The 12,255-nt window shown below is 39.1% G+C and overlaps 1 protein-coding gene across 1 annotated transcript in view; it reads right to left on the bottom strand.

Annotated features, from left to right (window-relative positions):
• The window catches only part of HECW2 (HECT, C2 and WW domain containing E3 ubiquitin protein ligase 2), a 178,033-nt gene that overhangs the window by 130,512 nt on the left and 35,266 nt on the right, over positions 1-12,255 (bottom strand). The window lies entirely within an intron of this gene.

Genomic DNA, 12,255 nt, shown 5'->3' with positions numbered 1-12,255 from the left:
CTTGTAGAACTATGTTTATGGTACAGTAGAAAAATATTTTGACAATGGATGTTTAGGATTCTAGCCAATCCACCCAGGGGGTGGCTGATCCTTTGTCCAATTAGACTATGAAGAAAAAAGTCTAGAAAAGAGTTTGTAAAATAATTAAATAAACCAATCTTGCTGCACAATTCCTGCCTGCTGGATCTCTCTCCTCTCCTCCCTATGGCTGCAGGATACAGTAATACCATGCTATAATTTTTTAAGTTTGTACCTTTTCTTCACATTACAGCCTGCCTCTGCCACATTCATTCGTTACCATCATTCTGAGCTTCTTCAGCACATTTCTGTGGTTCTCCCAGTCCAGCCTGCTAACAAAACCCAACTTGGTCGGCAATTAGATTTAACATCAAACTTAAAATCAGAAACCAAAACCAACAAACAAACAAAAAACCTTAATGCAACTCTGTTGTGACAACTCTGTATGCAGCTGTGTGACAACCCTTCAGAAAGTCTGAAATCATTTTTATTAGTGAAATCACTGTAACACCTTATTTAATTTTTAAAAATCAGAAAATTATGCAGACACAGTATTCTCAAGGAGTAAATTAATTGATTTGACCTCAGATAAACTGCTACTTAGAAAGAAAAAAATTTTTATTACCTTCTCAAAATACTCATTGTGAATTGCCACAAAATGTATCACAAAATACTGATATATTGTAGCTGTGATTTAAGAAGACTCCTTTCTACTTTTGGTAAATGCATAATGTAATGAACTCACCCACTATAATCTAAGAGAACAAATGAACGTAATCAAGAAAAAAATCAACAGTAATTTAATTTTATCCTGCATCAAGGCATCTCTGGGTGGTAGGAGAGAAGCACTATATACAGCAGTCATTTTGCTCTTATCTCAAGTGTTGGGCTTTTCTTTTGTCTTAGTCCTTTCCTCAGTAATGAATCTAACTTTATGGAAGCATTAGTTTCCTAAATGTATTTGAAGAGGGCAGGAGAAAGAGGAAGGCATTAAAACACTAACAATTCCTTAATTCATCACAGATTGGAATTGGAAATCAGAACTTCCATCAAATGTTTTCAACAGGGTTGATCTTTTCTTAAGGTCAATTACAGTATCACCCGTTATTGGGTCAGTACATACTTGTATTGCTTTTGAACAGAACACAAACATAGTATGGTAACACCTTCATTAGTCATTTTTTGATAAACATTTTAGAATAAGGATTACAGTACCTTATTTACTGTGTACCATGTTGCTTGCATCTCTATGTATTATTGCAATGGCAAGCTGTCTGAAAACCTACCTTCAAAGAGCTAAAATAAATTACTTTTTTTACATCACTGTACAGCTAAGACCAAAATGTTGCACAGGCTATCAAATCTAGAACAAAACACCATTTCCACAGTTCAATAAAAGCTGTTTATGCTCACACTAGCCAGTTAAGTCATGCTGGATTGCAGTGGATGTATGGTCTCTTTAACTGGAATGAATTCCACATAGAAATGTTTCTCAGGTCATACTAAGACACTGAAATAATACCAAATACACAAGAAAATTTGTATTCACAACAGGTTAGTAGAATACACGATAAAATGAAGTGGCATTATGCATTTTTTAAAAAACTTATACAAACTTCCAGCATAAGGATATAAGTTGTGAGCAGTAAACCAACCAACAAATAAAAGATTGAAGCTGCTTTCACAAAGCCACAGATTTCAGGAGGTTTCAGACAGGACATGGCATGGATAGTAAATCCCAAGGGTGTTTAAACTCCATAAAAAGATATATCCACATTTCCTTCCAAGAAGCTTTCCTCATGAGATGTTTTGCTAATTCCTTTCAGAGCCCACTACTTCACTGTATGAGCCCTCACTTCTCCCTCCTTCTGTGCCCTGCGCCCTGGGGCTGCCAGAGGCTTTCCCTTCCCCCAGCCTGGGCTGCTGAACTGCGCGGCACCAGAGCATTCAGGAGAGAATGCTTGGCTCCAGCATCCTTCACTCTCTCCTCGTCATACTCACACTTCTACAAGGTATTTCCTGAGCACAGGAAAAACAACAGCGTGACACTGAAGCTGTTTTGAGCACGGCTATGCAATGCAATGAGCACAAAGCCACCCTTACTCAACGCTGCCCTTAACTTGCACTGCTTTTGCTGCTGTGGAGAGCAAATCATTCATAAGCTCAGCATTAGGGAACTGGCAATGAATTATTAGCTACAGTGTGCTCTGATACATCATAACAATGTGAGCGTAACTGTTATGAAAATATTCACGTATTTTCTATTTAAATATTAAACATTGATTCAATAGTCCTAAAAAACTTAGCCCCTGTAACCAAGGCAATGGGAGCTGCCATGAAGCTCCATTCTACTGTGTCTGGATTTGGGATTTTCAGTTGCTGTTGTAAAATGGAAAGCGTGTGTGTATACACATACACATATTCATACAGACACATATACAAATGGAAATTACCAGGGCTGAAGTTGTAATTTTTTATTTTTTTAATATCAAACCCAAAAGCTCAACTAAATAAAAAATTAAGATGTTCTCTATTTCCAATAGAGCCCTTCCTCTTACAAAGTTCATCTACCAACATTACATGGATCTATGTTTACTAATGTACTTATGATGTTTAATTATACAGTCCTTATGCAGCACTTAGAAAAAAACTCATGGCATGTGTTCAAATTGAGTTGGACACAGGTACAAACTCCTAGATATTATATATATATATATTAAACTCACTAGTGCCAGGATGAAGCAAGAAGCTTGTAACAGCCAATTTGTTAGAATTAAGCTTCCAAAAATATTTAATAGTGCTCAGGAGAATTGTTCATATAACTTTATGTCATTTATCCCAAGCTTTAGATTCCTAAATACAATTGTGGAGAACAAATCGTTTCTCCCTTTTGAAGAGGGATTTGCCTTCACACTAAATTACCAGTACACTCATCAAATTTGATATATCATTTCTATTTTTTTCTAGGATTAAATGGAAAACCATTTTCAGTGAGTGACATACATAAATACTTTTGATAGCTGCTACTTAACTCTTCTAATGTTATTTTTCAGGAAGTTTTACTGGTGTAGTGGAAATGATAATAAAACTCTCGCTATCACTCTTCATTTCTGTAGAACTCACTTCAGCTTTTACCACATGCTAAAAATTATTTTGAGGATGACCTCCATGAGAAGACATTGCAATATCTATCTGATGTATTTATGAAGCCTGCAACACTGTAATATTCCAGAGATACTTAAAGATTAAACATGTACTATCAGTGAGTCATTGCAGAATCTGCATTCACTGGTATTTATAACAATGGCAATGCCATGGAACAATGGAAACAGATGGACAGATCATCATTATGGAAGAAAACAGATCCTCACAATTACAGACATCCCTTGTAGATGTATTGTTGGAGAAAAATATGATACAGTAAAACAGTAATATGTTTCCATGCAAGTAAAAAAATATGCTGGAATGAGAGTTGTCTAAATAAAATGTTCCAATTCAAAAAGTGAAACTGAAGAACCCTGCTGACAAGAGAGACAAACTGATAACAACAGTACAGGCTAATACTACTGCAATATAGTAACAATCCTTTATGTCCATAGTACTATTTTATTTAATATGCTACATTTTATAACTCATCCCCTTCATTTTCTGTAGTATTTTCTCTTTGTGCATCTTTTACTGTTACTTTACTAAGTCCTCTAAGGACATGAAACACTATTACTATGATTCTGATTGTTTTCCTTCATATATTAAAAATACAAACCTACAAAGAAAAAATATTACATTCACCAACATCACATATATCAACCCACTAAGATTCATAATTTAAAATTAGATGTATATCACTTGTGTGATATTCACAATTACTAATAAATTACCAATGGAGAAAACTGGAACCTTTAAGAGTGATAAGTAGATTAAGTATGTATAACATGCAGTAACTTCCCATTCACCTTGAAAAATATTATCATATATATTAATTTGTAAGAACACTTCTTAACTACATTTTAAGAGTATACCTGAGGCTGGCAGAAACCAAGATCAGCTTAACTGATTTTTCAAGGAGCTGTGCCAGTTACTACATGATAGCACCTGGTACGTCACCTTTAGCTCTGTGAAAATGATCTTTTTGTAGTGCCTGGATCCACCATAGTTTACTGCATGTCAGAATTCATAACTAGAACTGCTCAGCATGAAGTCCACAAACAATGGGGGTCACAAAGAAGCTGTCAGGTTTTGTTTGAGAAATGACCCCTGCTCTTCATTCACATTCTTTCTACAATATACCTGCACTCTCAAACCACTGACACAGAAACCTCACTTGTGACATCCTAAACTGTTCAGACTAGAAGGGACAAAAAATGCAGATAATACACATTATACACTACACAAGTGGATGATACGTTTTCAGCATTGGTTAAATTCATCAATCTTTCAGAAGTGCAGAGGGGTTTTGGCTTTTTAGTAGCATAATCTTTTAACTTTTCCGTGATTGCAAAGGTAAACTTACTTCTTTACATGGAACTGTCGTGGTGGACTTTGCTCTTTGCATGTCTCAAGCTTCACTTGCTGTCGCTGTGTTAAAAATGCAGGAAAGAATCCAAGCCTCAAGTTTTAATTTCTATTCTGATGTCAAAGCTATGCCAAAATTTCATAGAATATGCTGGATTGGAAGAGACCCATCCAGATCATCGAGTCCAACTCCTGGCCCTGCCCAGCACCATCACCAAGAATCCCACCATGTACCTAAGAGTGTTGTCCAAATGCTGAACCCAGCCAGGCTTAGGGCTGTGACCAGTGACCACTTCCCAGGAAGAATTTGCTGTCCTACACCCATCCTGCAAGTGGCACAAACATTACAGAAGTGTGGGGTTTCACACAAGCCTCACTTAGCCTAGACCCACAAAAACCATGGAAAAGATCCCTTACTTTGACATTCCTTATGATAAAAGAGGTATGACGGCAGCCATCTGGGCAGTGGGAGCGAACTCTAAGAAAAAAAAATATAGTAGGAATTTTTAAATTTAGAAAAACCCAACCATGTTCTCCAGCAGATAGAAGTGAAAACCTGGATGCCCTGGATGTTTTGGATGCTTGGGTAGGAACAGTCTGCACTACAAAAAAAAATCTCTTATCAAACAAAATCATTTTTGACTGGACATCCTTAAGCATTATCTTTGAGAAGCTTCCTACTTGGATTTCTTCATGTAAGGCTACACTTGATCTAGACTGGCCTATCCAACTTTAATGGACTTGGGGAAAAAAAATACCCTCTTGCTCAGGGACTGTTCATATGTTAAAGTATTAAGAAATATCCCCAAGCAGGAATTGAACAAGGTGCTCTATTCTCTACTCACTAGACAGAGTGAGAAACAATTCCTGCCATGAAGAATATAAACAAAAAAGAATGAAACAGCTAAATGAATATCAAAATAAAAACCATCTGGCAGGTGAACAGCACAGCAAAATCTCAAAATAATGTCCAATTTGCTAGAGCCTGCATTTTAGAAATCTGGGCTCTCTACAAGGCAATGGAAACTTAGTTATATTGATCCAGGGTAGGACTTGCCGTCTTTTCTCCACAGCTCTGCCAGAGCAGAGCCCTATGTGTGCCTGACGACTGGCTCTATCCTGCTCTCACCTGACAGTTAAAGACGCAGATGAAAGGCCAGCTTAGCACTGTGGAAACTTTACCACTGTTCCAGGCCTTTTTAAACCTTGAGCTGTTCAGCAGCTCCCCTAGTGTTCAGAAAGCTTACATAAGGCCAAGAGCATCTTAGCTGAAAAACAATGTTTGTTTTCATAAAAACCCTAGAAGTTATCACTTGTAGAATCCATTAATATCTTCTTTCTCCCTCCTGCCTTCTACCCTTCTGTTTCTCCAGACTTAGGACCTATCCTCTTATTTTCTTGTCTTTTCTCCGTTTAAAAAAATATTATTATACATGAGAGCCTGAAATACTGTTTCCTTATTTAATACATCAGCCATGCAATACTAAATGCCAGTTGTGCAGCCCAGTTTTACATAGAAGTGGATGTGTGAAGATTCACAAATAAAGCCACCCCGGAGACAGAAGTGCTAGGCTAGTCAGAGATATTACAAAACCCAGCTTCTGTTGCCTATTTTAAATTTTATTTGTGGAAAGCTTATTTTTCTGCATCCTTAACAGAATCACAGGACAATCCAGGTTAAGAATGACTTGAAGAAGTAATTCTTGAGGTTAGGCAGGATGAAACTCGCTCCCAAAAAGGATGCAGGCATACATTTTAAAATGTTTAATTCTGTAGCTTCATCTTTGTTTAAGGATTAACAATAACTCTTAAAAGCTTATCCAGTATTAGAGGAATACAATCTTACACCAAGAAGCACTCATGCTACTATAAGCACTATACAAACAGTACTCCACAAAAGAAACACCTCATACTAGCAAACAAGGAAACTGGGCTTATTTATGGTGAACCTGCCCCATGCACTGCAGCAGGGCAGGATCTGTGTGGCACAGTGAAGGGTTTACACCAGCAGTGAAAGAATAAAAGTATGCACAGACTTCCATTAAAAGGATGAGTGGACTTAAAATTTCACTGCTTGGAACAGAGAACAAAACTTCAATGGGAAATGATTCAGGAATCATCCACATATAGGAAGAAAATTAGATTGGTCAGTGGGTGGCCAAATTATGATGTATATCACTAAACCTAAAATTTGGACTGGAAAGAAAGTAGAAAGTGGTAGACAAAATCAATCAGAAAATCTGAATTCAGATAGAGTATTCTCAGCTCCATAAACAAGTATAAAGACAAGCTGAGAGAGCTGGGGCTCTTCACTCTGGAGAAGAGAAGGCTCTGGGGAAACCTTCCAGTCCCTAAAGGGGGGCCCGCAAGAGAGCTGGAGAGGGACTTTTCACAGGGCTGTGTAGTGACCAGACAAGGGCAGTGGCCTTAAGCCAAAGCAGGACAGATTTAGCTTAGCTACATGGAAGAAATTCCTTACTGGGAGGGTGGTGCAGCACTGGAACAAGTTGCCCAGGGAGGCTGTGAATTCCATTCCTGGATGTATTTACAGCCAGGTAGGAGCAGCTCTGAGCAACCTGGTCTAGTGGCCAATGGCAACGGGGTCCCTTTTAAGGTCCCTTCTAATCCAAACCATTCTATGATTTTAAATCCTTTCCTCAGGACAAAGGGTATTGTTCTAGGTCAAGCTCTAATTCACTTTATGTTGTATAGGCTCTGAAGTGGCACTTGCAAGGCTACCGTTATCCATTAGCCTCAACAAATACTGAAGTAAAAAAACTGAGAAATCAGAGCCATGCCACAATTTCAGACATCTACAAATCAAAACCCAACATCAAATAAAAATTAACATAACATGCAGTGAGAGTTAATATAGACTTTCATTCAATGATGGGAAGCACACAGAATATCGAGAGATCCTGACAGAAACAATTATCTGGTATCTAAGCGATAAAGAAGCAGAGCTCATCTTTTCTGATGGATTAGAAGCCACATCACTGGCAGCAGCAAAAGCCAAACCCAACACAAGAACATCTTGGATTGATTCACTGTCTGATCTTGTTACTGTGAAACTCTCATGAATTTACTACAGACTGCAATCAGGAGCATACAGTTAAATGTACCTACAAAAAAAAAAAAAAAAACCCCACACACAAAAAAAGAAACAACACACAGATTTTTTTTTTCTGCAGTTTTCAGGCCCAAAAAGACCTATATTTAGTTAAGCTGTGTCAAAAATCATTAATCCCAGATTCAGAATCTCCATTAGGAACAACTGTGCAGAAAAACCAGTTTTAGTGGGAGTTTTAAAAGAGAGGGGTCACCTTCCCTGATTTCAATACAAGTGTATTTTCTCACACAGAAGTTCAAAGTTCATCATGGTTTTAGTTTATCTTTACAATTACACTGAATATATTCATTAGTCTGTTATCTCCCAACGTACTAATTTCAAGAATAAATTAAGTCAACTGCCAAATCCTGCAGCATACCCTTTTTATCAGACTAATGAATTATCCAAAAATGAATTATTCTGTCAAATCTTAGACACTGGTCCTGAATTTCTCCAAACAAGAAACCTGACAAACTAGGATGATTCCAGAAGAAAGGAAAGGAAACTCTGACACAATGATTAAACAGTTCATTAACCAAAGTTACACTTTTTCTCTTAACCTTTAAAATCACTCAATTCTTAATCCAAGTTAAATGTTTCTAAAGCTTAACCCTGAGTTAAATCTCACATTTACCTGCACTTCATTGTAATGCTTACACAGTTTGATTCAGAATTCCTTCTAAACCAAAGCTTTAAGTTTATCTAATAACACACTCTCATAGTCTTTATTATATAATCTCCTATTTGCAATGTGTCTGTGGTATTACCATCAACCTGAAAGCCAATCTGCATTTCACTGAAAACAAAGCAGTAAGAGACAAAGGTGACTTTCTCTGAGATGAATTAGCTGTTACAGTACTTTGAAGCGCGTCCATTTTCCCTACTGATATACATGTAAAAAGGTAGAAAATTCACAAGACTTAGAAACACTGAAGACTCCCACTCAACAAAAAAAAGGCTTTCAGCTAACAAAGCTTCCTTGAGCTACATGTGCATCAAATTTCCTGATACCTTTGGGATTTCCTAAAAACATGGAGCCTCTTATTTTGTATAGTACGTACAAACACAGTACCAGAATAAAATACAAAGTTAATGCTATTAACAGTGTTTGCTTCTAGTGCTCTACTCCCCTGTCTGAGGCAAATACATCCATCCAACAGTTTGCCTCAACCCTGTGATGGGGGTTGATGTGGAGCAAGGGAGAAGCCTGGCAGTTCCCTGGCCTGTCTTCCCAACACACTCACCCTTCCACTCCCTAACAGCTCCACACCAAACATATGCATACTTAGGGACTTGAACTGAGTTTAGGGTATATTTAACTAATTAGCAAGTAACTCCTAATTTCAACAGTGCTGCTCTGCCATACTATTTACACCACAAAACCACACAGAAAAAAAACCAATAGAAAGGCTTTTTCCTCCTTCCAGTTTTGTGCAACACATTTTTTGTTTTCTTAGGGTGACAGATGAAGACAAAACACCCGATATGAGTGAAGGCAGCATGAATTTATTTAAACACTCAGCATTGGTGAGGCTCAAATCCTTTGTTCAGTTCTGGGCCCCTCACTACAGAAGGGCATTGAGAGGCTGGAGCATGTCCCAAGAAGGGCATTGGAGCTGGTGAAGGGTCTGGAGCACAAATCCGATGAGGAGTGACTGAGGGAGTTTATCCTGGAGAAAAGGAGGCTGGGGGGGCCTTCCTGCTCTCTTCAACTGCCTGAAAAGAAGTTGTAGTCAGGTACCAGTCAGTCTCTTCTCCCAACTAACAAGGATTAGGACAAGAGGAAATGCCCTCAAGCTGCCCCAGGGGAGGTTTAGATTGGATATTAGGAAAAATTTCTTCACCAAAAGAGTTGTCAGACACTGACACCCTCTGCCCAGGGAAATGGTTGAGTCACCATCCCTGAGGGTATTTAGAAGATACGTGGAAGTGGTGCATAGGGACACGGCTTAGTGGTGGGCTTGGCAGTGCTGGGTTAATGGTTGCACTTAATAATTGTAAAGGTCTTTTCCAGCCTAAATAGCCCTATGATTCTACAGGGTAACAGTATCAAATGGTGTGCCATTAACCCCATATGCCAAGGAAAAACAGCTTGAGAGGCTGAGAGGCTTGTGTTATATGGACATCCTCACCAGTATCACCCCACAGTCAAAACCCAGCTTCTATTTAAAAAAAAAAAAAAAAAAAAAAAAATCAAACTGATGAGATCCTAGTCAGGCATTTCATTTCCAAATGAGGAAACTTGGGCAGACTTTGTTTCCACTCATTCTTTAGCCTTTACTGGCTTGCTTCCAGGTATCATCAGCCGAATTGCATTTTTTTCAAATAAAAAAATGTTACGGCAGTGGGATCAGAGCTAATAATTACTGGAAAAAGCTAAAAGGACACTAAAGGAAAGCTAGTAGAAGGAAATACAAGGAAAACAGAGGAATGCAGCAAATAAATTTTAAGATATGGCAAAAAGACAAATGACACCTGAAAACTGTACAAAGTCCATTCGGAGGTCCTGATCCTGAAAGGTGAATGACTGCCACAGAATTGGCTTCTAAGGACAGAATTTAATCCAGCCATTCTGCCTCTCTACATGACACAGGCTAGAGAATGCACCCATCACATACACAGCTCCTGGGGACATGAGATTCAGTATTACCTCATCCAACAAGGCTAGACAAAGTTTTGACCTGTACTCAGGAGGAGAATGCAGTATACCCAGTCTTCCTGACCAGGTAAGACACCTGAGATTCTTCCAGTACCAATGGAAGACCAAATCCTGTGTTTCTTCTCTGTCCCTTGGACTGGCATGTGTGCAGTGAAGTCTGTCCATACATAATTACTGGGTTACATGCCCTCCCCCAGCACTTCTGGGAAGGGTATTTTGCCAGAGAGCATGTGCACACCTCCTGATTCACTCTGAAGCTGAGCCAAAAAACACGAAACAGGCCTCAACTGCCCAAACTCTTCATACAACATATTTTCTGGCACAGCTGCAGAGCACACAGAGAGTGGGCTGCAGGCTGGATGAATGGTTCTGGTAGTAGCAACCTTCAATCACTATTTTTCTAGAGCTATTCTTAGTCCTTCCTCTGCTACCTTACAAATCCTTCAATTTAGAGGATTACAACACTACAGCTCTTTTTGTGCAAGCAGACTCTGTGCATCCATAATGCATGTAATGGAAATTTGCACAAAAATGGCCCCAAAATTAGAGCTTAAATCAACACTGGATACAGATGTATATGGGAAGTTGATACTGTTAGAGGCGAAAAAAGCATTTAAATATTTTCACACACTGGACAGTTCTTCTATTTTTCTTAACAGAACATGTGGATTAATATCCTAAGTACTAATTCCAAGAAGCAGCATTCCCAGTGTCTCATGCAAGCTGTAAGTTTGTATTAATACCTTCCTATTTTACGGTCTTTGCTTCAAAGGCAATCATGGAAAACTGCAATGCGGTGTTTGGTCAAGATCCACACTGGCACCACCATCATGCGCACCAGGCACCGTTCCACATGGAGGACTTCAAGGGCTTGGGAAAGGACCTAAAGGTGGTCTTGTATTTTCTCAATGTTTCTGTCTCTGCAGTGGGACATGTTTCATAAATATCATCTTATTTGCTTCACATCGTATGCTCTTATCATCATACGCCATTTATTTTCCTCCCCTAGCTATTTTATCCATTTGTGAAATCTCAGGGAGTCCTGCCCATGTCAGCTAAATGAAGAGAAGACTGATGGGTCATTTGATTACCAGAAATAAGCACGCACTCTCTGAGAAGCTGATCTGGTAGCAAGACCTTTTCAAACTTGCTGATAGTAATGCAATAGGATCCAGCAGATAACAATTAAAGCTGCATCAATTCAACCTTGAAACAGTCTGCAATTTCCTAGCAGTAACTGCAGCTGAACCTGAAAGACAGAGGGCGAATCCTTGTCACATGATGTGTTCATAAAGAGAAGGCTTCAGTTTATCTCTGGAAGAACTTATATAAAGATGGTGAAGTGAGCAGCATTTCTTTCTGGAGTCTCCGTCTCTTGATCTACAAATGTGTTTCTTCACTTGTTCTTGTGAATCACGGGGTGAAGATGGTACCTTTTAATCCCTGTCCTGGGGTGACTGTATGATACTGTATTCTCTATCGTCTGTTCTATGCCCAGACATGAATCCTGTGCTTCTCTGTGCCTTTAAAGCTAGCTAAGGGAGAGGGGGGAGCGCCGGTGGAATTCCTTTGGCGCTGTGTTCAAAACACAGATAAGCTCGCTGGCTTCTCCTGCCCGGCTGCTCCGCTTCTGCAGCAGGGAAAAGAGTTACATTCCTTTTGTTTTTTAGCTAGTTTCTCGTTCATTAGCTAAAGTACGGAGCCCTGGGACTTTGGCTTCTTCCTCTTCTTCTTCTCTTCTTCTGGAACTGTTCAGAACACCAGAACTTCACTGGGAGGCCTTTCCACCGAGGCCCGGAGCGGCCCACACCGAACTCCAGCTCCGGACAGGAGAAAGCCACACCCACAAAGGACTCTGAAATCTGTTACAGTGGGGAAACTGCAACACGCATGTCAATCAACGAGGCCCGTGAAAAGAAATACATATGAACCAGTTCTTGATAGATGTTTCAGAGAT

Source organism: Corvus brachyrhynchos, unplaced genomic scaffold (assembly GCF_000691975.1).
Source record: "Corvus brachyrhynchos isolate BGI_N302 unplaced genomic scaffold, ASM69197v1 scaffold370, whole genome shotgun sequence".
Lineage (NCBI taxonomy): Eukaryota > Metazoa > Chordata > Aves > Passeriformes > Corvidae > Corvus > Corvus brachyrhynchos.
The sequence above is the reverse complement of the archived record's forward strand: the minus strand, read 5'-3'. Positions and strand labels throughout refer to the sequence as shown.